The 27,834-nt window shown below is 46.3% G+C and overlaps 1 protein-coding gene across 14 annotated transcripts in view; it reads left to right on the top strand.

Moving 5' to 3' along the window:
- Positions 1 to 27,834, top strand: part of NAP1L4 (nucleosome assembly protein 1 like 4) — a 1,123,813-nt gene that overhangs the window by 68,795 nt on the left and 1,027,184 nt on the right. For 4 of the 14 annotated variants that reach the window (XM_078682902.1, XM_078682910.1, XM_078682914.1 and 1 more), the window contains one exon: positions 19,813 to 19,870. The exons of the other annotated variants lie outside the window; for them this stretch is intronic. The gene's annotated coding sequence lies outside the window, so the exon portion shown is untranslated. The remainder of the gene's footprint in view (positions 1 to 19,812; positions 19,871 to 27,834) is intronic. 14 annotated transcript variants of the gene reach the window in all.

Here is a 27,834-nt window from a genome sequence, read left to right as displayed (position 1 = left end):
TCCCTCATGCAATTCCAAATAGGAATTTTGAACACCACTACTGCAAAAACTGATGAACAGAATTACACCAAGTTTGGTAAGAAGTTAGACCCTTACCCTGAAAGTGTACTTTTTAGGTCTCGCGCCTAGCATTGCAGAGCGCAGCACGAGACACTTAGTAGGTAAAAACGGAGCTTAACCTGCAATTACAGTACCGAGGCTCTGCTGATGCCCTTCAAGTCTTTTTTATGCCCGCTCGCCCTGTGCGCCCCCTGGGCAGTTTGCCGTCTATGGATGATATGCCAGGAAGTGAGGGTGGTGAGGGAGGGCTGGATCCAGGTATACTAGAAGCAGGGTAATGAGAAATATCAGGAAGTGGGGGGGAGCTAGGGGAGGACAGGATGTGGGTATGCTAGAAGCAGGGTAATGAGGGATGCCAGGATACAGAGGGGTGAAGAAAGGGCTGAATCTAGTTATGAAGAAGCATGGTAATGAGTGGTGCTAGGAAGTAAGGGTGGAAAGAGGAGAAATGAACCCTGTAAGCTAGAAGCTGGGGGAATGAATGATTCTAGGAAGTGGGGGTTCCGAAGGGAGGGCGAGATCCAACTATGGCTAGACCTAGGGTAATGAACGATCCCGGGCAGTAAGGGTGGCGAGATGAGGGTGGGACCTGGGTGTTCTAGAGTAGGGCAATATTAAGCGGTGCAAGGAGGTAGAGGACGAGGGAAAGGCTTAACCTGTCTATGCTAGAAGCAGGGTAATGATGTCTAAAAAGTAAGGGTAGTGAGCGGATGGTTGGATCTGAGTATGCTAGAAGTAAGGTAATTTGGGATACCTTGAAGTAAGGTTAGCAAATAGGGTTTAACTCTAGTAATGCTATAAGCAAGGTAACTAGCAATGCCAGGAAGTAGTGATGGCACCGGAAGGGCTGAATCACTTCTAGAACTAAGGTAAAGAGCAATGCCAGGAAGTAAGGGTGGTCAGAGGAAGGCTGTACCTGGGTATCCTCCAAGTTTTGTAGTGAGTAAATTCTGAAACTAAGCAGGACGAGATGAAGGCTAGATCTAAGTTTGGTAGAAGCATGGCAATAAACTATAACATGAAGTAAAGGCGGTAAGGGAAGAGCTGAAGCTGGGTATGCTAGAAGCAAGGTAATGAGTGCCAGGAAGTAAAGGTGGTGATGGGAGGGCTGTATTTGGGTATGCTGGATGCATGGTAATGAGCAGTGCTAGAAAGTGAGGATGGTGAGGGGAGAGCTGGCTCCTGACATCCTAAAAGTAAAGTAATTAGTGTTGCCTTAAATAGGGGTGGCAACAGAATGGTTTGATCCTGGGGTGCTAGAAGTAGGGTAAAGGACAATGCCAGGAAGTAAGGTGACAGGAAGGATATACCCTGTATGCAAGGAGTTGGGTAGTTAGCGAAGCCAGAACCTAAGGGTGACGAGATGAGGGTTGGATCTAAGTATGGTAGAAGCATACTAACGACTATGCCAGGTACTAAGGGTGCAAGGGTAGGGCTGAACCTGGCTATACCAGAAGCAGAATTTTGTTCAATGCCAGGAAGTGAGAGTGGGCGAAAGCAAAGCTGGATCTGGGTATGTTGGAAGCGGAGTAATGTGCGATGGCAGGAATTAAAATTGGGGAGGGCTAGATCTGGGTTTGCTGGAATCAGAGTTAAGAGTGAGGCCAAGATGTAGGTTGGCAAGAGGACGGCTCAACCCTGCTATGCCAGAAGTACGGTAATGAGCGATGCCAGGAAGTAATGGTGGCAAAGAGAGGGCAGAACATGGGTATGTATAAAGCAGGGTATTGATCGATGCCAGAATGACGGTGGGAAGGGAAGGCTCGATCTGGGTATGTTTTGCTATTTTTAGCCACACCTCCGACTCCGCCCACTAATCCAATCCTCTGCTTATTCCCGCCCTCTGAGTCTCCGCCCAGAGTTCCCCTACTTTTTTGCTCCCACTTCGACCACTGCGGAGGAGTATATACTGAATTGTCTTTACGGAAGTGTTCTGTTAACTTGCCCGAGCCTTACACTGTGAGACTACTGCATACTTTGCGCGCCAGTGCTGGTTTCCCTCCTGAAGGACAAACAGCCTGCTGCGTGATGATTATCACAAAACTGAACTCGGAGCTGCGTAGACGAAATCAACCGCGCACTCCCCCATCTTCAATTGTCCAATCAGGAGGCTTAGGAGTGCAAACATGAAGGGAGTGCTTCTGCAGTTGTTGCCACCCACTTCACTATATCGATGTAGGCAAGCCCTGCCCCGTACCATTTTGTTCAATGGCGCTCCCCATAAAATGCCTGGGCTAAGGCATTCGCGCCCTATTTAAAAGTTCATTATTGCTGCTTCCTCCAGCCACTCCCACCGTGCTGATGACATTGCTCTCCTCGTGTGTGCCTCGAGGGCGAGCAATAGCCCTCGCCCCCGGCCAGCACATGCGCAGGACTCATCTCTGACCTCACTCCTTCCTTTAAAAAAAAAAAATAGACTTTGTTTTGGAATTAGAACGAACGAAGCAGTGAGTGCTTAATTTAAAGCTGCTCCAAATGGTGTACACATTCTCTCTCTTCTCCCAGATGCTAGTAGGGCAATGCCCCTTTCGCCCATTAAGACCAGCCGCCACTGGTCCCAGCCTTTTGCTCCTTAAATGGGTTTCAGTTTACTCTGCCCATCCCAACAGGGCTCTCCCTGGCCTCACCTGCCCTTGATAAGCTGGCTCCTCGACGGGGTGCAGATCGGCTGGATGTAGTAGTTCTCCAGCTTCACCACCTCTGCAGCCATTCGATCTATCGTGGGCGTCCGGATGTCTGAGCCATGGTAGCCCATGTCCTGGAAGCCCTGGCCATCGATCAGGATGAAAATGATGTGAGGTGACCGTGCCTGGGCCAATGGGCTTGGGGGCTTCTCTAGGTGCTCGGCCGCGCTGTCCCCTAGCAGGTTAGGCTTCACCCAGTCCCAGGACACATAGCCAAAGCTCAGGAGGCTCGCCAGGGAGAAGCCGTTGAGAGCATAGTCGGCCATGGTGGGCAGCACGGGTTGGTGGCTGGGCACCTCCTACGGCGGGAAAATCTCTCGCCTAGAGGCTCGAGACTGTTGTTAGTGGATCAGAGGACCAGGCCGCTAAGTGGTCTTGATTTAATGTTCTCTCGGGCGTGGCAATACAGTACTTGCAGCTTTCATCTGTTGTAGGGTTATTGTCCTGGGGTACCTGTAGATTTAAAATACACAAAAATCTGGTGGTCTATGAAAGTATGGAAGAGAAAGAGAGACAGCACAAGTCAACCGTATACATTATGGTGTTAGCTAGAGTGCCGAATGGAATATTACATCTCATATTCGAACCACATACCATCAACGTAGACATGCATAGAGACCATTACGAAACAGCCAGATCTCCATCGACTGCCACCTGTGGCCAGTGTCATCATGTGGATATCTTGTTGTCCTTCAACACTCAGACCTTTTGGTGCAAAAGGGAGTGGTGTAATACAAAATCCGTATGGATCTCTATGACCGGTGTATGAAGTTATAATGATGATCAATGGCCAAATATGTACCTTAGTCATCCAATATCTCTACACCAAATCTGCTGGTTGTGTGATGGAGAAAGAAGAGAAAGTGCAGTGCATGTGATAATGTGATTTAAAAAGGATATGGAGGAGAAATAAATTATTTATTCTGAATATCTCTCCCAAACCTAATAAAATTCTTGCAGTTGTGGCGTGAAAACAAATATGCCGCTGCTCTTAAATGAAAATTCGGTTGACTAGTTTCAGCCTCATGGGCCACTGACCCAGGCTTTCTTCAGAACCTTATTCAGCTACTGCATGTGTGAAAACAATTCTTAATATATAATTCTCATATTACCTCCATACAGGCATGGTGAATTTGGCACACCTGAAAGACAAAGGTACAGATAGCAACAACATAATCATAAGGATATATGATCAAAACAAACATTTTTTAGCTCTTTCTTTTACATTCTACCTTCAGCATTAAAAGTTTGAAAGTATATATAGAGTTGGTAGAACCACTCACCTATCCTATATGTGGTATTGGCCTCACCTCACCCGGTAAACACTCAGGTGTATGAGACCCCGCCCTGTAATCAAAGTAAAGTATGCCATTTTAAGGGGAGACCAAAGCTCGTCTGATATACATCAATCCAAACTGCGTCTTATTCTATATACAAGGATCCAAATATAAAAATTATAAAATAAAAATAATAATCAAAACGATATCGACCAGAAAGAATTCAAAAAGTCTAGAAGGGCTACTCTGAGTCACCCTCTGACTCCACTCAGGTCGAGTACAATGCTGTTAATCTACCATTTTCTCAAATAGTTGTACATTCAAAGCTGATTATGTATTGCAAGCTCTGACTCCGAACTTTCGTCTTCTGCTGCTGACATATCTCGATATTTAAGTCTTTTGTGACAGGTCCACTTGGCAAAAAAAGAGACCTATGATATATATTCACTGATTTAAAAACTGTAATCAAAAAACTGTGGAGACTCACAAACTCTCAATTCAATTTGTATAGAGGCGGTGGTAAAGGACCCTTTGCATGTATACATAGTCAAAAGGCCTTTTTATAAACTCAAGTATCCCTTCTCTCTCTTATGCATTACACACCGGGTTCTGATGTAGACTGAACCCAGCGTGTTGACTATCCTTCCGCTTTTTAAATAGGTTGATAGAACTTTCACAACCCTTTGATCTTTATCCGTGCTTCCGCGTAATATTAAGCTATACAGAGCAACTCGACAGAAGCATTGCAGAGCCTGCAGTATTACCAAAATTCCCGAGAGGTTCTTGTGACCCTTACCTCTCCGTCAGTGCCTCGGACTTCACCACAGTGTGTGGGAGGTACCGGGGTGTCGATTGTAACGTCATTAATAATCAATCTGGGAGCGCCGAGTCACATTACGCATAGTTCAATAGAACTACAGAATGACGTCATCCGTGAGGCGTGTGTAGTTTTTTAAAGGGTGAGGTTTGTGGAAAAGTAAATTTTGCCATGTTCTGTGTCCCTACGCGTCCTCCATCATATGTTATGTGTGCATGATTAATATGCATATGTATTTCCCATGTTCGATTAAAGACGCAATTATAGTTGTGTCCACCTCTAGTATGCCTGTTTCCAGTTCTCGTGAAAACTACGAATACCAGGCCTATGTAAAGCTACGTTGCCACGTTTCTCAGTGTGCAGGTTATTTCATTGTAAAGGCCCCGTTTCTAGGCCTCAAAAGGGCCTGGACACCAGATTCAGCTCCTGTCTCCTGAAGCCCTCGCTGAGGAGAGATACAGCCCCCACCTGTATTCCTGACCCTTCACTTACTTCCTGCCTCGCAGTGCCCGGTTCAGCCTGGCTCTGCCTCTGAGTCTGCCAAGAGTATGTTATGATTCTAGTTATCAGTCCAGCCCTCCTTCTCTGCATTCCTAAAGCTACTAAATCGCATCAATAGTTACCGTCATAGTCTAGCCTTTACGTCTCCATGTTAGAGAAATACTGTATTTAATGGTCATTTAATATTCTTCATCACGCACTACATGTAGAATAATGCATGCACCAGTCTTAGAGTCTGTTAGCCTTTCCCCTCCTGACTTCTAGTTTATATCAACATGTTCTCTAAACATAAGATACTAGATAGGGTTTAGGTACATGTCGCCCTGACTCTCCAGACTTCAGTCTCTGCTCCTAGCACAGAGTTCGTAGCCCCCAGCTTCTCCTAGTAACACGTCATTGCCAGTTTGCGCGCACCATCAGGTTAGAGGTCCCGGCTCCTTAGGTAGCCCCCTCCATGTTTCCGCCCCATTCATGACATATTCTGTTACGTTTGCATCACATGTCTATGTATACGCCCTGTTACACCTACTTTCACCCTTATCTTTCGCGACTGCTACGCGTCACACCCTTTGCTCCACCCACTGCTCCGCCTATCATATGTACTGTAATGCAACTGTTTTAATATATATATGCCTGTGTATTGTTATTAAAGGTTACGCCAGTCCTTTCCCCAGAGCGCGCTCATCCCAGATCCAGCCCCGGCAGCTGCCGGGCCCTGCCATCCTATTCCTATGCAGGTTGTCCTGTTCCTGTCCTTATGCTGTAATAAACCTGCAAACTCCTACTACCTCGAATCTTGACTCTTATTTATTGAGCTATCTGTTATTGCTATGCCCAGACAAAAATAGATCCGGTATTATTTATTTATATACCACATAATGGCGCCAGAATAGGGACTTGCCCTTTCCCCACGCGCCGGTGAAGCCACGCCGGCCCCCTGACCCTCTGCAGCCGTGACGGAACCATACCGTGCACCGGCAGATATTTCTGCTTCAAGTATCCCTCAGGCCCACGGAGGAGACGGAGGTGGCGGTCCAGCATCCAGACGAGGCGGTGGAGGAACGCGGCGAGTCCCGACCAGAGCCCAAGCCGAGAGTCCAAGGTCCGAGGTATCCGGAGGCCCACCCGTAACAGAAGTCCGAAGTTCGTCCGTCCGGCGTCGAAGCAGTCCCGTCCAGTCTGAGGCCTTCCGTTTTTACTGCCCGGTGAGTACCATTACTGGGGTAGTATCTAGACAGGGTCAATCTAATTGACTCTGGTCCGAGGGTTGGTGGTACACAGACCCACAAAACGAAGTGTTCACTTCGGTGGATGCGGGTCCTGACGTGTCTCTTTATGAGACCGGTAAGTTTAGTACTGTTTTAGCAGTGCATCTAGTTCCTGTTCTAGTCTCGAGAAAATTCATGTATTCTGTTTTCCGTATTCCAGGAAGTATTCTGTTCGAACTGTTATTTTAAATGTTCTTCATGTATTTCAATGTCGTGGTATGTGTGTGAAGTAATTATCGTGTTTATTGTGTATTGTATTGTGTCCAGATTATAGTTCAGTCATGCCGCTATTTTCAAAACTGCGTCAGTTAAAAACCAGAAAAGGTCTGCTAGAAGCAGCAGTTCCTGTCCCGCCTAGGGACAGTCCAGGTCATTTTATGTATCAGAAACATGGCATAAGCGCCATATTGTATCTAGATTTATGGGTAGAGTATACCAAACAGTTAGAGGAAAAGTATAGATGGCCCGTATCAGGTACGTGGGATGCCGAGTGCATCATGAGAGTAGAAGAAGCATTATGGAAAAAGAAAGCCAGACAGTCACAGAAAGATGCCATCGAGTTATGGCGCAAAGAATCTCATAAAAGAACCGAAAAAGAAATCAGAAAGTCAGAATTAAGTAGAGAATCCTTAGAGCGAGCACAAGAAAAAGAATTAATCGAGATAGGTGAACGAGTTAAAACCGAACAGTCAGACAGACAGAGGCATGCTCTTATTAAGGGTATGTATCCTCTTCTTGCCGAGGGCTTGCCAAAAGCGACCCCGGAGGCATCCAGTAACTTTCCGCCACCCTTAGTTCCGACCAAGCTACGTCACAAACCGACCGCAGCTGATATTTTCATTTCGTCCTATTTGGACGACACAGTCCCGGAATATGCAAATCCTGTTCCTGCTCCGCCAGTCCCTGTAAATCAGGCACTTCCCGCTCCTCCAGACACCGGAGTACCTGTTACGGTACCCCCGGTCCAGCCCGCCATACAAGTCCAGCCTGCATTTCCATTTCCCACTCTGCCAGGACGAAGGGCATCAGTAGACGACTCTAGTTTAGGGGCCGCAGGAGGAGGTCCTCCAGGTACCCCGCCGCCACACAAGCGTTTAACGTTAGTCGAATTACATGCACAAGCGTCACAGCGTACGTCCAGGTATCAGTCTGTTGCAGAAATAAGAAAAGCCCTTAACGAATGTGGCTATGATCCAGTCCCAGGCGAGGATAATATGGTTTTATATTCATTACGCGTAAGAAAGGTGACCGAGTATCTGGTCACCCTACCGGATATGAAAGAAGATCTAGACAGAATATATCGTTTCATTCGTACAGGGGATGATCCAGAAAGTATTAGTGACGTCATGTTTCAAAGGAAAGCTGAAATTCAGCTCATGATATTAAAGTTTCTGATTAATTGTCTAATAAGAGAACAAGATTATCCGACCAAAGATCAAGCCGAAATGAGAACCCTGACAAAGTGGAGTGATAATATAGCCGAGGGTAAGCATAAGACCATCAGCAGTATAGAGAGTATGTACAAGAAAATTCGTAAGGAAATAATAAGGTTACATGATCAACGTAAAGCAGCACAAGTAAGCGAGAAAGAAAATGACTCTGCGGAAGAGGTAGAGGACGAGAATCCCGCCAGAATAGCGTATGTAGGAAAATCTAGATTTCCAGACCGACATTTACGCCTAGAACACAAGTCAACTTTGCATCGTCCGGCACCAGAACAAGGTTCTCTAGAACAAGTATTTCAAGCTACCGACCACATTCTGAAATCACGAATCGGTTATAGCGAGTTAAGTACTATGCATGAACAAGAACTAGTCCGATCAGCAGTCCGATGGATTACTGATTCTACCACTTTTCCAGACGAAATAGTGGCACAAATGTTTCTGAAACTGCCCCCAGCCGAGCAGCGACTGGTGGGTATGTATATGATCCAGCGCCTCATTACATTGTATGAGGGCCAACATTCTGATCCAGGTCCGTTACATGATGTCCTGAACGAGTTACTCCAGTATAAATGGAAAGGTTTAGGTACTGATTTAATTAGTGTCATTCTAGAACAGCGCCACAAATATAGTATGTTCTTGAACCCGCATTTTGTTCATGTCTCACCTCCAGAAAGTAAACCCTTTTACATAGACAGACAGAATCCGTTACGAGAAGTACACCCAGTTAGGACAACAGATGGTGAAATGCAACGAGTGTTTGTTTACACTCCGATTACAAAGATGGAACTCTTAGAGATGAAAAAGTTAATTCCCTGTCATGATAAAGATCCAGCAGGGTTCCACCGAGAATTAAAAGACATGCTCCGTATGGGAGAATACACGTATCCAGATATCATTAAAATGTTAAAAGTCCTGTTGCCCGCAGGGGTATATGAGAAACTCAAGGAAAAAGATTGGGAGGTGGGAGAGAAAAAGATCGATTGGGCAGTTCTAGAAGCTGAAGATAAGGCACGAGTACCAGGTACCGGTCTTGGAGACAAATGTAAAGAATTACCAGAATTATTGATACAAGTTTTGCCTAGATTATTGACCACTAAAAAGGAAGACTGGGATGCAATCTCAGCCTGTAAACAGAAACAAGACGAAGACATTAGTGATTTTTATTCTAGATTTGAGAAATGTTTTAGCATCAACAGTGGCCTCAAGACAAGTAGCGAGTCATACCCTCACCTTTTTGTTACTAAATTAGTCGAGAATTCAAGTCCACCAATTAAAAACCGAGTTTTGAAAGTCGAAAGTACCTGGCAAGCTAATACCCCGTCCCAGATGTTACAGATGCTTCAGTATCACCAGAATAGAATCAGAGAAGAGCAAGAACATGAGAGAAAGCGTATGAAAGACACGAAAATGAAAGTACTAGTTGCACAATCTGTTCCACAAGACAGTCAGAAGAGGGGTCCGAATCAAGCCAGTCATCCCGCAGCTCCCGTTAAAGGGAACTGCAATTATTGTAAACAGCCAGGTCATTTTATAAACGAGTGTGCTGTTCTGAAACACAACATAGCTACCGGTAAGACTAAAGAAAGACCACGTCCGCCTAGACAAGAACAAGTTTCACAGACTATTCAGCCACAGAATGCACCACAGACAGTTACTGTACCGCAGCCCATCGCTGCAACACAGCATGTTACACAGCAGATGTACCAGTATGCACAGTCCGAGTATCCAGAGTATCAACCGTATTCATGAAACAGCCTAGAGAGGGAGGTAGGCTTGCCTCTCATCGAGATACCTGTAGATCAAGAAGGTCCCTATGTTCACAGTCAAGTACTAGGGAAAGACAGAAAGTTTCTGATTGATACAGGGGCAAGTAGGACCACCATCAGTCACGCCGAAGTTCCAGGGGCTCCGCTCTCAGGCTCTAGAAATGTTTCCCTTGGATTTTCAGGAAAACCTATCGTAAATGAAATTTCAAAACCAGTTACTTTAGAAGTAGGTCCATTGTCCCGCACTACTGATCTGTTACTTACGAAGTCATGTCCAGAAAATTTATTAGGCATTAAGACACTGAAAGAGTTAGGTGCAGTTATATGCTGTTCCCCAGAGGGAATACGATTGTTCCTACGTGACTTCAAGGGTCACTATGTATTACGAGATTTTGATCCGAGATTGTCTAATGTTCCGCAGCATCTATGGGCGCAAGGTCCAACTGATGTTGGCTTTATGCAAATCACACCCCATCGTGTGACTCTCAAGCCAGGTGTAGTGTTACCACGAATCAGACAGTATAGATTGCCACCTGAGGCTGTAGCAGCCTTATCCAAAATTATTGACGAGCTCATGGCTCAAGGAGTAGTTGTAGAAACTGACTCCAACATATGTAATTCTCCGATCATTCCAGTCATGAAACGTACTGATCCAAATGCACCTCCAGTATATCGATTAGTGATTGACCTTCGAGAACTTAATAAATGCATTATTCCACAGTATCCAGTTGTCCCAGATATCTCTTCCCTATTGACAGCCATTGATTCCGAAGCCTCATTTTTTTCGGTCATAGACCTCAAGAACGCGTTTTTCAGTGTCCCCATTCATCCAGACAGCCAGTTTCTTTTCGGATTTTGTTTAAATGGAAGGAGCTATATGTTCACACGCGCTCCTCAAGGTTTCACGGAAAGTCCTAGTATTTACAGTCAAGCACTCAAGAGACAACTAGACAATATTCACATGCCAACTGACACTGCCCTGCTCCAGTATGTCGATGATCTACTGATCACAGCCCGTTCTGAACGTGCTTGCGAGCGAGCATCACTCACTGTTTTGTATTTCCTAGCCGAGATGGGGCACAAGGTGTCCCCTTCGAAGCTTCAATTCTGTGTCCAGCAAGTAATCTACTTAGGCCACTTGCTGTCCAAGTGGGGTAGGCAGTTGACACCAGACCGTATCCAGTTAATAGCGAGTCTTCCTCAGCCCAAGACCCAGAAGGAGGTACGTGCTTTTATCGGCCTTACTTCTTATTGCAGACAATGGATTCCTCAGTATGCATTTCTAGCCAAGCCACTGATACAGTTAACGACCCAGGAGGCAGCCGTATCGACTGTCCTCCCTTGGACATCTGAACATACACTTAGTTTCAATGAGTTAAAGAAAGCCCTATGCCAAGCTCCAGTCCTAGCTACACCGAACTACAGTAAGCCTTTTACACTTTTCGTTACTGAACGTGAAGGTACAGCATTATCTGTTCTCACACAAGATCAAGCAGGACAATACAAGCCTTGTGCTTATTTTTCGAGCACATTAGATCCTGTAGCCCAGGCTCTGCCTGCGTGCCTCAAGTCAGTTGCAGCCACAGCACTAGCTATCAGACAAAGTGATTCCATAGTCTTAGGACACTCCCTGACAGTACAAGTTCCACACTCTGTGGAAGTTCTTTTAAACCGAACACAAACTCAGCACTTGACAATTGCACGTTTAACAGGTTATGAATTGACACTGTTCCAGCCACACATAGAAATCAGACGCTGCAACGTTCTAAATCCTGCTACATTGTTACCATCAGTTAATCCAAATCCTGCCACACACGACTGTGTGGAAGTAGTTACCATTACGACAAAGCCAAGACAAGATCTGACAGATATTCCATTACCAGATCCCGACCTGACACTTTATGTGGATGGTTCATGCATGAGAACAAATACAGGAGAACTAGTAGCCGCGTATGCAGTGACTACTGACACCGAAGTTATAGAGACACACCGTATTGACACCCTGTCTGCTCAAGCAGCAGAGCTAGTTGCTCTGACTCAAGCCTGCATACACGCCAAGAACCTGAAAGTTAATGTTTACACAGATTCACGTTACGCATTTGGAGTTGTACACGACTTTGGAGTGCTCTGGCAGGAGAGAGGTTTCATGACTTCTCATGGAACCAAGATTCAGCATGGTCTCCTTATTCAGGCTCTGTTAGATGCCATACATTTACCGACATCCATTGCTATCATGAAGTGCAAAGCACATACGAAAGTTACTGACACTATTTCCCAAGGTAATGATCTAGCAGATCGCACAGCCAAGCTTACAGCACAGACTCCAGACATTCCAGTTAACCCGACACAGACACTTACTCCAGATCCGACTACATGTATGACAGTTAAGGACCCTACTCAAGATGTCATAGATATCCAGTTACATGCTACTCCCGATGAAATCAGGAAATGGTCCGAACAAGGAGGGGTCCAGACAGATCAAGGATGGTTAACGAAGGGTAAAACCACATGGTTTCTCCCCGACTCCATGGTTCAAGTCATTGTTAATACCGCACATAGTCCAGCACATTTAGGAGAAAAAGCTATGTTAGACAGTATCCAGAACATTTGGTTCAACAAGCATTTACGAGCTGCAGCCAAGCAGAAAGTCCGTACCTGTATGATATGTTGCCAGTTCAATCCAGGTAAAAGTGTCCCGGTGGAACAAGGTGGATTCCAGCCTCCTGACCACCCTTTTGAAGTCCTCCAGATGGATTACATTCAGATGGAGAGATGTCGAGGTTTCAAGTATGTCCTTGTAGTTGTATGCGCTTTGTCCAGGTGGACAGAGGCATATCCAGTCCCAGATTACACAGCCGCGACCACTGCCAAGCAGTTGGTTCGTGAGTTCTTCCCACGTTATGGACTCCCTAGAGTCGTATATTCTGACAACGGCCAGCCATTCTCATCTGAGTTGATGAAACATGTTTCCCTTTTGTTAGGGTACCAGTGGAAGTTCCATTGTGTACGCCATCCTGAAGCAGCCGGTCTCGTAGAGAGACATAATCAGACCCTGAAAATTCGAATTGCAAAAGTTTGTCAAGAGAAAGGTGTAGACTGGCTAGTAGCTCTGCCAGTTGCTTTGTTCTATATGCGCATGGTCGCACATTCCAGATCAGGTCTGTCCCCGTATGAGGTCGTTTTCAGCCGCCCCCCTAACATGTGGGGTACTCCTAGACCCCGAAGTATTACCGATGTTTCAAGTAATATGCTGACAGATTACCTAGCTTCCTTGATGTCTGCCCTCAACTCTTGTCGTTCACAGGTTGCCGCCGCATTTCCAGACAATACCGAGGTGGCACCGCATGAAATCGTTCCCGGATCCATGGTCCTAGTGCGAAATTTCGATCGCTCAAGTCCGCTGGAGCCTCGCTGGAAGGAGCCCCGACAGGTCCTCCTGGCCACCCGTACAGCCGTGAAGTTGGAGGGACGCAAAGGCTGGGTGCATCTATCGCACATCAAGAAGTTTTATGGATTGAAACCAGTTTCAAAGAACATTTCCGAGGATTTAAAGGACTGCCAAAGTACTATTCTTAAGGACTGTCCCGCAAAAGACAATGATACCGCACCCTCCCTGTTAGAGACAACTCCGCAACAGGAGTATAAGAAAAAGTTAAGGTCTAGTAAAATAAGTCAGCCAGTTTGATTGTCTAAGTCCTCCCCTAGGTGAAACGGTTAGACCGGTTTCTGACATGTATAAAATAGACCCCCATAGTGAGAGAGTTAGTCAAAACTCATTCCGATGTATCGTTTTTCTAAGTTTCATATTATTTCTCAACATTATGATTTCCTGCACCAGTTATGCCTTTTATCTGTATTTTCCAGTTTCTCATGTAAATAAGTCTTCTAATGTTACAGTAGAGCACACGTTTAGTGATCTGCCTCCTCATGAACTCTCTTACCGCCTCGCTATGCGTAACAATTCCTTTATCCGCATGTTACATTATTCACACCAGACCAGCAATGCCACTAATTGTTGGGTGTGTGGTCGACTCCCCCCTTTCCAGACACCGAAGGGAGTTCTGCCACTCTTTCCTTATCCATTTTCACATAATGGTTCGTGTGGAGCATGGTCCACGTTAACGTCATCCTTAACAGATATGTCTTTCCTTAACAGTACATGTTTCCCAGACAAGCAAGGTCTTCCCCACAGAACAGGGTTAGATCTAGAGAATGAAGTTTACAATTTAGGTAATTATTCTTCGAATTTCATGGTCCTGAATGTTCAGTCTGATTCTACTCCAGACTTACCTACTATATCAGTACTACCAGTCAAAGGCGAATTATGTGTCCGAAATAATGGTTCCGTACATGTAGGACACAGCGATTGTACTACTATTGTCAAGTATAGTGACAGTAGGAAATCTATTTTTAAAGCCTCACGTCATTCTTATTTTATTTGTGGTCAGACGGCATATGTTCGTCTGCCCCTCGACTGGGAGGGAACCTGTTACATTGCCTTCCTACTGCCACCTGTTTTCCTAGCCCCATCCGATTATCATAGAAATACACATCTAGTACACATTAGACATAGAAGGGAGATCGAGTCCCCAATTGTCGATTATACTGAAACTGCTCTAGAACAGTATACAGATTTCAATAGAGGTTTCTTCTTCTTCATAGGACCTATCCAGAATAGTAAGCTAATTCGTAGGTTAACCAGAACCCTTGAAGCAGTAGTTAATGAGACTGCCTCTGCTCTAGGTAATTTGACCGAAGAGCAATCTGCTATGAGATTTGTCGTTTTACAGAATCGTCTCGTCCTTGACGTCATACTGGCCGATAGGGGCGGGGCATGTAGAGTCATCGGATCTAGTTGCTGCATTTTCATTCCAAATAACGCGCCGTCTGTTTATTCAGCTATAACCAGACTCCATAAAATTGCCCATCTGTTACACCAAGATCCAGGCACCTGGACATGGTCCGGTTGGTTCTGGAATATAATTTCCGCCTGGGGGTGGAAAGTCTTGTCCCTTCTAGGTATTGCAGTAGCGATCATATTCAGTTGCTGCCTCTGTATACAATGTGGCCCTGCGATTTGCGGCATTTGTGCTACCTCTTGTATTCCTAGTCCCAAGCCCCGTTCTAAATCCCGTTCCAAGACCATTCGAGACGAGCAAATGATACTGTATGAAATGATAGATGGTATCATGAATATTGATGTTTCCTGATGGAAACGTAGTGACAAGGAGGGAATGTGGAAAAGTAAATTTTGCCATGTTCTGTGTCCCTACGCGTCCTCCATCATATGTTATGTGTGCATGATTAATATGCATATGTATTTCCCATGTTCGATTAAAGACGCAATTATAGTTGTGTCCACCTCTAGTATGCCTGTTTCCAGTTCTCGTGAAAACTACGAATACCAGGCCTATGTAAAGCTACGTTGCCACGTTTCTCAGTGTGCACGTTATTTCATTGTAAAGTCCCCGTTTCTAGGCCTCAAAAGGGCCTGGACACCAGATTCAGCTCCTGTCTCCTGAAGCCCTCGCTGAGGAGTGATACAGCCCCCACCTGTATTCCTGACCCTTCACTTACTTCCTGCCTCGCAGTGCCCGGTTCAGCCTGGCTCTGCCTCTGAGTCTGCCAAGAGTATGTTATGATTCTAGTTATCAGTCCAGCCCTCCTTCTCTGCATTCCTAAAGCTACTGAATCGCATCAATAGTTACCGTCATAGTCTAGCCTTTACGTCTCCATGTTAGAGAAATACTGTATTTAATGGTCATTTAATATTCTTCATCACGCACTACATGTAGAATAATGCATGCACCAGTCTTAGAGTCTGTTAGCCTTTCCCCTCCTGACTTCTAGTTTATATCAACATGTTCTCTAAACATAAGATACTAGATAGGGTTTAGGTACATGTCGCCCTGACTCTCCAGACTTCAGTCTCTGCTCCTAGCACAGAGTTCGTAGCCCCCAGCTTCTCCTAGTAACACGTCATTGGCAGTTTGCGCGCACCATCAGGTTAGAGGTCCCGGCTCCTTAGGTAGCCCCCTCCATGTTTCCGCCCCATTCATGACATATTCTGTTACGTTTGCATCACATGTCTATGTATACGCCCTGTTACACCTACTTTCACCCTTATCTTTCGCGACTGCTACGCGTCACACCCTTTGCTCCACCCACTGCTCCGCCTATCATATGTACTGTAATGCAACTGTTTTAATATATATATGCCTGTGTATTGTTATTAAAGGTTACGCCAGTCCTTTCCCCAGAGCGCGCTCATCCCAGATCCAGCCCCGGCAGCTGCCGGGCCCTGCCATCCTATTCCTATGCAGGTTGTCCTGTTCCTGTCCTTATGCTGTAATAAACCTGCAAACTCCTACTACCTCGAATCTTGACTCTTATTTATTGAGCTATCTGTTATTGCTATGCCCAGACAAAAATAGATCCGGTATTATTTATTTATATACCACAGGTTGCTATAACTACGTTTGTAGTTGATTTCACTTGTAAGTTATTACATATTCAGTGCGGATAGTGTACTCCAATGATTGGCCAGATCTTTTTATTGATATTGAATACAGTGTACTAGACACGACCTCTGTGTGAACCTATCTCCTAAGAAATTCGTCATTTGAAATTTGAAAGTTACGGTATGTGATGGCACTATACACCAGTGGTAGAAGCGGGGTATCTGGATAAAGACGGTTTCCCTCAGGCTCCCACAGCGCCTATTAGTACTCGGAGGGCTCTGTGTATGGCCGCAGCCCACACTTCACTTCCACTCATCTGTTAAGTAAGAGTGTATAATGTGTTCTACAAAAAACCTGGTGAACAATAAAGTTTATATGAACAATAACGTTTTTAAAGTTTTTACAATACAGTTCAGTGGTTACAGTCAAATTCGGAAAATCTTCGTATATAGTGAAACCTGCTCATTACTTGGCTATATATCTCCAAAAAAGGGGGAGGGACAGCCTAATCCTTAGGCCACGTATTAGTAAGGATAACATGGGAAAGGATAGCATGGGTAAGGAGGACAACGGTCACTTTGAATGTTAGGATTTTAAGAATATTATGGCGGCCGACGTGCTCAGTTGATACATGTGTAGCACTTCCATCGCCAGTGTATCCTTTTTAATAAAGAACCCCTTAACTCAAGAGACCTTGTAGAGCATCTCTAACCAGTACAAAATACGTGGACAATTAGCAAATCAACCAGATAACATGAATTGTAACCTGGGGCCAGAATCAGTCTATTCATTACATTAAAACCCCAAAGACTCACAACAGAGTCCATGGGATTATATCATTAAGCCCCTTGGTATTGCTGCCTAATCTAAAGACCCATCTTCGCTCTTTTGTGAATAAATACTTTGCTTTATCACTCACATGTGGTGGAATGTGCGGTTTCTCAAGTACTGTTCTCGAGAAGGCATCAGGGGGATGATTGAATACAACAAAATATCTGGTTAGTTTCGTGTTAGACTTCTTGCACCTGAAACTGCTCTTGTGTTCCAACATTCGTGTTTTTGCCTTTCGAGTAGTCATCCTGTAGATTTGGCATTTAGTGTCAATAGCCTAGAGGGTTAAAGCACCTGCTGCGGAAATATGGGTGCAACATCTAGGGCACAGGTAGAAATCACGAATGGGTTAATTCAGTGCTTCATCCTTTCCTTATAAACTTAATTAAAAGCATTCTACAATACAGAGCAACAGTGTTGTGGAACTTAATACAGTATACACAAAAGTGTGCATTAAAATCAGCGTTTGAAGGCTGTTACTTGGTCCAGCATCTTTGAAGTTGAATATCCATCCGTGCCGGAGAGTCCAGGGATGCTGCCCCCTGGTGCCGGTACTGCTTCGAAGCTGGGTCCCTGCCTCAGGGTCACACATGTGCCTTCGTCCAGTGTCATGGGTCACTGGATCCCGCTTTCCAAACACCTCTCACCCATACCGGCCCCTTAAACCTGGTTGGAAACGTCCCTCCCCCGCTTCCCAGCTGACACTTTCTCTGAGCCCGGAGCCTCGAGCCCTCCTCGAACCCTGGACACCACCAGGTCTCCCGCAGCAGGGCAGCATCTATCTATACTGCACCTTCAAGGGCAAAAAAATACTTTTTCATGTCATTTCATAGCCCTGGCAGTCTGCAAGCAATGATCCTGGAAGGAGGCGTCCTGAGGAGCAGAGGTCTGCGGGTCTTTGTCCAGAGCCAGCTGTCAGAGGGGGAAATGAGAGAATACAAGCATTTGCAATGCAGTAGTTCTCACATTTACGCAAGTTTAGGCTATTGGCATTCTAAATGACAATGCCTTTTAATTATCTGTTTTAAAAGCCAAAACATAAATAAAAGGCATTGTCATTTACAATGCCAATAGCTCAAACTCAAGTAAATGTGAGACCTATTTCATTGCAAATGCTTGTTTCTTAAACGATGGCAGACATCCTAGTCCTTTTATTGGGCAAGGAGATATGAGGGTTCCTGCAGTCAGAGATCTAATGAGAGACCTTCTCCTTATTCCTAAATTAGCAGAGTCCAATTTAGCCAAGGCCTAGGTGGGGTACAAGAAACAGGCAGATTAACATCGAAAACTTGCACCAGAATATTGGGTGGGAGATCAGGTTTGGTTGTCTTCTCGTCATCTTCACCTAAAGGGCAATCGAAAACTCCAACCATGCTTTGTGGGACCTTATGAGATAGAAAAGATACTGGGTCCAGTTACTGTAAAATTAAAATTGCCCTCCAATTCAGGCATTCATCCAGTTTTCCACGTCTTTCTATTGAAGAAATACCAGGTTAGAAAAGCCTCCAGCACCTCTAGAGATAGACGGGCATACTGAATATGAAGTGAAAGATATTCTGGATTCTAAAAGAACTAGAGGGAAGCTTTATTATCTGGTGGACTGGAAGAATTATGGGCCAGAGAACAGGTCATGGGAACTTGCTGCAGATATCCATGCCCCTTGACTTCTGCGAAGATTCCACACAATGCATCCTTTCAAGCCTGGGCCGATAAATCGGCCTTGGCGAGGGGGTACTGTCAGGAATCAAGATAGAGTAGCATCAGTAATCCTAGGCAGTCAGAGAAAATAGAAGAATCTTTGTGAAGCCTCGAATGGTTAATCAGTACAGGAATCTATAGACTTACATTGTGAATTGAAACATTCCAAGATGGCCGCCCCCTTTACTGAACTTTCTGCATGTCTGAGACGGGACGTTTTAAGATGAGTGCGCGCGCTTTCAACTGCGCACTTCAATCAAGACTTTCCTGAGTGATGTTTGTTCCTGTCCGATCCTCTTCACAGAGTGGGAGGCGGACTTCTGGTGATAGTATTTTGTATTTAAGGATAGCTACCCTGCCATTGTAGCCCTCTAGGCTTAGAGCAGCGTCCGTTCTTAATTGCGGTGTGTGAAAGTCACCGTAATTGGAGGCTGCATTCCTTAGCCTTTTCCAACTTCAAGTACGGCTCTCCTTTCCAAGGAGTTCCTTTGCCATTGTTGAGGAGCGAAAAAATTCCGTTCTGTTCCAGAGCCTGAGCCGGATTTTTAAACCTCACGTCAGCCGAAGTCAGTAAGGGGTTTCTGCTTGCGCGTCGAACAGCACTCATCTCCTCCCTGTGCTGTCTTTCCTAACCTTTCAGCCCTTCTTTTCCTTCCCTGCTCCTACTTGCGCGTAACCCCGACAAGACTTTCTTGAGGATTATTTTGAAGCTCTTTTCACCAGCGCTTTCTTGAACAATCAAGAGTCCTTTGTTTCTATTAACCAGCGCTTTACTGAACTAATTAGAGTGAGAGTTACTGTGACATTTCAGAGTCAATTCTACATATTGTCTACAAACAAAGTGTGTATTTATATGCTATCATTTCTTAATCAACTTTACACAGAAGAGAAGCTAGACTAAAGGAGCAAACTGATAGGAGTTAGTGATAGCAAATGATATCAGAGTAGGTGTAGAGTTGACTTTTATTTTGATAACCCCTTCTCTCTCCCTCTCTGTGTATTAGGTATTTCCTCGCCTGGGTTCTTTACTGGTAGAGCACAGCATAGAAGACCTCTTCCAGAGTGAGTTCCACTAGTGAGAGAGTTTACTATCCTGTGGCACTCTCTTCTCTATCCCATTCCCCTTTTCCCCTTGTTGGTGAGTGTTACCATAAATATTTGGTGGCGACACCGGTGAGCAGGCATGGGGGAAAAAGGGTCCATCCTGCTTCCGTGGAATTCAGGTACTTCTTGACAGGCAGATGATGCAACAGCCGAGGGGACAGAAAGCCCACTAGGCACCAGGGTTTTTTATTTTTCCAAAGTTCAGGGCGGGCCTGTCCCGAATGGGCATGCCAAACCCCTACCCCCCAAAAAGTGCCAGTCTTTCTGCCCCCCTCGGGAGGCAGATGGAACCACTAGCCATTGATCTGCGCAGCCCACAAGGCCACAGGGATTTGTTTTTTTGTATATGTAGGGGTGGGGGTTGCTCCCACCCCCAAAAAATTACCACAGTCTTTCTGCCCCCCCATCAGGGGGTAGAAATCCAATAAGGTACCAGGGGCAAATGTTTTTTAAAATTCAGGGATGAGGCTGCCCAGAATGGGAATGCCAATGCCCCCACACCCCAAAAGAAGATGCCACTGTCTTTCTGTCCCACCTAGGAGGCAGATGGGGGCAGTAGCCCCTGATCCGCCCCCCGGGGGCGGGGGATGGTGAGCCCACAAGGCGCCAGCGATTATGCTGGGTTTTTTATACGTAGGGGTGGAGGCTGCCCAGAATGGGCATCCCAATGTCCCCACCCACCCAAACAAAATATCCAGTCTTTCTGCCCTCTTTGGGGGCATATTGTGGCAATAGCCCCTGATCTTCCCCCTCCCAGGGCGGCAGAAAGGCCACTAGGCATAGACTTTTTTGCGGAACTTTGCTACCTCTGGATTTTGGGTGCTAGCGCAGCTGGGACCCAAGGAAACCTAGCAAACCTATTCATTTTTTAAAACTAGACACCCAGGGGAATTCATGATGTGGTGACTTTTGTGTCTCTCACTTGGTTCTGTTACCCAGAATCCCTTGTAAACCTCTAACTTAGTAAAAAAAAAATCACATTTTCCTCACATTTCTGTGGTGAAAAATTCTGGAATCTGCATGGATCCCAAAAATTCCACCCACCCTGCATTCCTCTAAGTCTTTCGAGAAAAATGGTACCACACTTCTGTGGGTAGGCCTAGTGCCCGCAACAGGAAATGTCCCAATGACCCTTTTTTGCAAAGTACCTAGCTGTAGATTTTGAACCCTAGCTCTGGTGGCATCTAGGGAAATCTAGCAAACCTATACACCTTTGAAAACTAGACACTCCAGGGAATCCCGGATGGGGAAACTTGTTTGGTTCTGGCCAGGTTCTGCTAGCCAGAATCCCTTGCAAACCTCAAACTTTGTAAAGAAAAAAAAAGAAAAAAAATTCCTAACATTTCTGTGGTGGAAAGTTCTGAAATCTGCGTAGATCCAGAAACTTCCTACCAGGCAGCGTTTCCCCAGGTCCTCTGATAAAAATGGTACCTCACTCGTGTGTGACCCAAGTACCCGCGATAGGCAAGGGACGAAAAACATATTGAGGAGACATCAAAATGTCACAAAACAATCTGGTTTTGCAAGTGGAGTCACCTGGGTTTTTGGCCCCAGGCTCGACGGCTGTCTTGGGAAATCTACCAAACCCACACATTTCTGAAAACTAGACACCCAGGGGAGTCCAGCAAGGTATGGCTTAAGATGGGGACCCCAACGTTTTCCCACCCAGAATCCCCTGCAAACCTCAAATGTAGCTAAAAAAAATCACTTTTTTCTCAAATTTCTGCATGGGAAGGTTCTGGAATCTGCATGGATCCACAAATTTCCTCCCACCCAGCATTCCCCAGGTCTCCTGATTAAAAATGGTACCTCACTCGCGTGGGTGGGTCAAGTACCCACGACAGACCAGGACCGGAAACTAATTGAGGAGACTTCAAAATTACCTATCACAAAACAACCTGGTTTTCCAAGGTGGGGCATCTGGGTTCTCTTCCAGGGGATCCTCATCAATAGTCATAAGCATTAGAATATTCCCGCCCATGCGCGGGACCCCGGAAACACTATATGTGCCCCACATATATATAACTATATATATATATATATATATATATATATATATATATATATATATATATATATATATATATATTAATAAGCAATAACAGCCTACTAAACACTGGAGCTGAATCATGCTGTAAAGAATTTCCACCATACATGAACAAACATGCATTATAAACATGAGAAAACAACAATAAAGTTTGTTTTAGAACTGTTTTAATGCTCAGAAAGCAGTAGAAATTCTTATAAAAACACTGAAAGCATAGGAAGCTCCCAGGCTGCATTGCAAATCCCCAGTCTAAAAAGACTGGAAAGCTAACCTGCAGCTGAATGCAATAAACTGACACCGTGCCTTTAAGGCACCCATGACGCCCAGCTACCCATCATGCCTCAGGGGTGACAGTTAGGTCAGTTGTTCTTTCCGGCTCCTTCAGGAAGGATTCTGACAACACAGATCCACTCATTTCTGACAGAAATTTGCTTCATTTTCACAGTTTTTTTACTTACTTTGACATTGTACATCCTGTCAAGTAAGAATCTGTCTTTTTCTTGACTGTTTGATGGGTATTTTCTCTAAAATGCCTTCCCTTTTTGACAACTGCCCTTCTTGTGGCAACAAGAAGGCCAAGACAGACGGCCATGAAGTCTGTATTCTTTGTCTACCTGACAATCATGACCCAAAGGCCTGTCCTCACTGCAAAACCCTGTCAGGAAGAACTCTGAAGGACAGGGAGAGGATTCGCATCTATGGCCTAGCCCAAAAGTCATCCAGAGGAAGTTCTCCGTTAAGGAAGGGCTCTAAGAGGGCTAGAACACCTTCAAAAGACAAGTCTTCGCACCCTTCAGCCTCAGCATCGGCGCTGAGGAAAGAACTACCGGTGGGTCATTTATCTAAAAAACGACCCGCCGACGGGAAGAAGAGATTCAGGTACGTCGTTGACGTCTAGAATTCAAGACCCTCCGCCATAGTCAACTCGGCGACGATCGGCGTCGAGGACCAAGACCCCTCCGCCATCGTCAAACCGGCGGCGATCGGCGGCGAGGACCATCACCCCTCTGCCGTCGTCAACAAGGCGACGATCGGCATCGAGATCTGTGACCCCCTCCGCCGTCGTCAACCTGTCGACGATCGGCGTCGAGGAGCAGAGACCCTCCGCCTTCGTCGTCACGACGTTTGGCGTCAAGGAGAGGCTCACCTCTGCCGCCACAGAGTCCAGAATCCTCCGCCGTCGACAGACAGATGTCGATAGGCATTGAGGAAGAGATCTCCGTCGACGTCCCGTAGGCGTTCGGCGTCGAGTTTGACCAATACCCCTCCGCCGTCGTCGCATAGACACTCGACGTCGAGATTGACTGCTCTGCCGTCGCGCCAGCGACGTTCGGCGTCGAGGGCTCCGTCGTCGGCTTCACATCGCCGTTCGATGTCGAGTCATCGCCGATCCTCGCATCGCTCGCCGTCGAGGCATTCGACGTCAGAACACCCGACGTCGAGACATCATGAGCGGACTGGGTCGGCATTGAGGCACTCCGCTTCAAGGAGATCCAGAGAATCTGTGATTCTAGTGACAGAATCAGCCTCCCGATACTCGTCCTCTCATTCGTCTGGCCGAGCTGCCTCGAAGTCTAGAAGCCCTGTCCGCAATTCATCTTTGCGAGACCCTTCTTCTGCGAATGTTAGGTTGTCCTCTAGATGGAATCTGCCATTAGATCATTGGCGAGATTCAGGGGCTACGAGGCGAATGAAAGATTACGCCAGTCCTGCACATAGGTCTCTGCTTCAGAGACTAGTTGAGGAAGTGGACAGACGCAGCCCTCCCAGGCGCAGAGTTCCAGCTGAGCGATCGCCTGTGAGGAGGCCTACTAGATCTCGTTCTCCCAGAAGGGAGGAACGTTCAGGAAGATCACGCGAAAGGAGGCACAGTGCTCATCGCAGGAGTAGGAGGACGCCATCGACTTCTTCTACCTCCTCTACCCGATCTTCCAAGAGGGATTATTCTCCCACACTATCGGATAGCCCTGTATATAGGGTCTCACCAGGTGATGACATCAACACTTTCCATGATGTCCTGCAAAGAGGAGCTCAGAAGCTCAACATTGAGCTGTCTATTCCGCAAGTCGCTACGATGATGATTTTTGAGACACTTCACCAGAAGTCTGCTTCACGTCCGTTGCTGCCATTTGTTCCGGGGATTATGGACCCTGTCAAAGACCTATTCCTGGCTCCAGCGACCATTAAAGCGGTGCCGGCTCGCATCCAAAAAAAGTACAAGCTGGCCACCTCTGACCCGGTCTTTGTCAAGACTGACCCTCCTGCAGACTCAGTAATCGTAGCAGCAGCACGAAAAACACACTCGGTCACTGCTACCTCCTCAGTCCCTCAAGATAAGGACAGCAGATTACAGGACTCGCGGGGTCGTAAGGTCTGCAACTCTGCCTCTTCTACACTGAAGGTCTCCAGTGCAACTGCACTTTTGGGTAGATGTGATAGAGCCTTATGGGACTCCATGGAGCGTTTCAAGTCCAAACTGCCGAAAGAAGATCAGGAGGACTTTGAAGAGACATTGACAGAAGGCTGTCTGGTGGCGAACCAGATGATTAGCATGGCTGCGGACGGCGTAGCTCTTGCAGCGCATTCTTATGCCCATGGAATTTGCGCCAGAGGTAGTCTTGGTTGCGCCTGACAGGCCTCAAGCCCGATGCACAGCAGCGCATCTTAAATCTTCCTTTTTTTGGTTCCTCTCTCTTCGGTGAACACACTGACAAAGAGATGAGTAGAATGAAAGCCGAGCAAGAAACAGTCAAAGCAGTCGGTTTGGAGAAGAAAAAGGAGTTCAAGCGCCGTTTTAAGACCAACAAAGGCAGAGGGGCTCAACAGAGGGTTCAAACCCCTCAGTGGTCCCAGAACAAATATCAGGGCAAGACCCAGTTTCGAGGTGGAAAATCCAACCGAGGTAGAGGAGGTCATCAGCAGCAATCCTCTACATCAACGAGAGGGGGAAAGTCATGAGCAGTGGCTTCCTTTGGCGCCGTTGCCCTCTTCAGTGGCATCTGGCAGAGTGGCGCAGCATCACAAAAGATCGTTGGGTGCTGAATATTTTGCGCAATGGATACAAGCTTCGTTTCCGTGTGCTCCCAAAGAAATCTCGTCCTCACCAGTTAGATCTGCTCCGAAGAGAGGTGAAAATTCTTCTTCAAAAACGAGCTATAAAAGAAGTACCTCCCTCGCAAAGAGGAATGGGAGTCTACTCCAGATATTTTCTTGTTCCCAAAAAGGACCAGGAGAACAAGTTCCGTCCCATCCTAGACCTTCGTCTGCTAAACAAGGTCATAGTCAAAGAGAAATTCCGCATGTTGGCTCTTCACCAAATATGTCCACATCTACAGGAAGGCGATTGGATGTGTTCGGTGGATCTGCAAGATGCATACTTTCATATTCCAATTGCGCTACATCATCGCAAGTATCTGAGGTTTGTGGTCGGCAACAAACACTACCAGTATAAGGTGCTACCCTTCGGGCTCAAATCAGCTCCAAGGGTCTTCACCAAATTCATGGCAGTGGAGGCAGCTTTTCTTCACAAAAAGGGGCTTTTCGTCTATCCGTACCTAGACGACTGGCTCATAAAGGGTCCATCTCCTCTGCAAGTAGAGAGCGACTTCCACTTTTGCCTGCAACAATTGCACAATCTCGGCCTCCATGTCAACATGGAAAAGTCAGGCCAGCAGCCAACCCAGTCCATCCACTACCTAGGCTCCGTTCTGGACACAAATTTGGGAAGAGCGTTTCCTTCGGAGGAGAGACTTTTTTCGATGCAGCAAAAGTGCAGAATTCTGCTCGAGACCCGAAGTCCAACAGTCCGTCAGGTATCCTCCCTGCTGGGTTCCATGGCGTCCTGCTTCTCTCATACCGCATGCCAGGCTGAGGATGCGGCCTTTGCAACAGTCTCTAGAGGACCAGAGGGACCAATCGACAGGACGCTGGGAAGACCGGATCAGTCTTTCCCAGGCAGCGAAAATTTCTATCAAGTGGTGGACTCGACCTCGAAATCTGTTGGTGGGAGTTCCTTTTCACCAACCTCTTCCGACTCTGTCAATAGTGACGGACGGGTCCCTTCAAGGCTGGGGGGCACACATGGGGTGCCTTCAAATACAAGGTCGGTGGTCGGTGCAAGAGCAGACCTACCACATCAACATGCTGGAGCTCCGAGCGGTGCATCTCGCTCTCAAAGCCTTTCTCCCTGCAATCCAAGCCAACTCGGTCTTGGTGCAGACAGACAATACGACCACCATGTTCTACCTGAACAAACAAGGCGGCACACGATAACGCCCTCTATCTCTGGAGTCCCAAGCGATCTGGCACTGGCTTCTCGCTCGGAACCACTCGCTGGTAGCAGTGCACCTTCCAGGCGAGCTAAACATCAAGGCAGACGCACTCAGCAGGCACTTCGAAGATCAACCAGACTGGATGCTCAACGACGAGGTAGTGGCAGAGCTTTTTCGTTGCTGGGGTCATCCAACCATAGACTTGTTTGCAGACGACGAAAACAGAAAATGCCACGCCTTCGCGTCCAGATTCCACCGCCCAGGGACGCAGGGGAATGCACTCTTGATGGATTGGTCGGAGATATTTGCCTACGCATTTCCTCCCCTGTCTCTGATTCCGAAGGTGGATTCCAAGCTTCTCAGGTCGGACATGGAGATGATCCTAATAGCTCCGGACTGGCTGCGGCAGTGGTGGTATCCGGACCTTCTTCATCTGTCTGTGTGTCCACACAGACGTCTACCTTGCAGGCCGGACCAGTTGAGCAAGATGAGCGGGAGGATTCTACATCCCAACCTCCCCTCTCTGAACTTGACGGCATGGCTCCTGAAGTCCTGCAGTATGGACATCTGAATTTGCCTCCTGATTGTATGCGCATTTTAAAGGAAGCTAAGAGGCCCTCCACAAGAGCGTCATATGTGTTCAAGTGGAAGAGGTTCTATATTTGGTGTAGGGAACATCATCTTGACCCTATTAAAGGTCAGGAGGATGTTATTCTTCCATACCTTCTTTCCTTAGCAACGTCTGGTTTGAAGTATGCTTCCATTAGAGTGCACTTGTCAGCCATTGTGGCGTATAGGAAATCGCCAATCCAAAAGTCTTTCTTCCAGATGCAAGTGGTCAAGGACTTCTTACAGGGGTTAAAGAAAGTCTATCCCCCTGTTCGAAATCCTTCCCCTCCCTGGGAGTTGAATCTTGTATTATCCAAGTTGATGGGAGCTCCTTTTGAGCCCATCCACAAAGCAACGTTACAACATTTATCTTGGAAGGTCGCTTTCTTAGTTGCTATCACATCAGTGCGCAGAGTAAGCGAAATCCAAGCATTGTGTACAAAAGAGCCTTACACTGTTTTCCACCACAATAGAGTAGTATTAAGGACTCATCCATCCTTTCTACCAAAGGTTGTGTCTGATTTTCATATTACTCAGTCTATTTCTCTTTCATCTTTTTTTTCCAAACCCTGCGACCACTGCTGAGCGGTCGCTGCATTCTTTAGATCTCAAAAGAGTGCTTAAATTCTATTTGGAAAATACTAAGAGTGTTAGGAAGACTTATCAGCTTTTTGTCAACTATGGTTCCATGAGAACGGGTTTTCCAGCTGCCAAACGATCTATCTCCAGATGGATCGTCTCCTGTATTAAATTGGCTTATCAGTTAGCGGGCAAGCCCTTGCTGTTGACACCTAAAGCGCACTCTACTAGGGGGAAAGTGGCCACAGTAGCTTTCCTACATGATGTCCCTATGTCAGAGATTTGCAAGGCTGCAACCTGGAGATCAGTTCATACTTTTACAAGGCATTACTGCCTAGAATCTGATTCCAGGACTGATACTCAAGTAGGACAAGCCTCTTTGAGGAATCTATTTGGGTAGCCTGCGGCCTGTTCGA

The sequence above is a fragment of the Lissotriton helveticus genome, chromosome 3_1, assembly GCF_964261635.1.
Source record: "Lissotriton helveticus chromosome 3_1, aLisHel1.1, whole genome shotgun sequence".
NCBI classification, from domain to species: Eukaryota; Metazoa; Chordata; class Amphibia; order Caudata; family Salamandridae; genus Lissotriton; species Lissotriton helveticus.
Note: the sequence above shows the minus strand (reverse complement) of the source record. Positions and strands in the feature narration are given on the sequence as shown.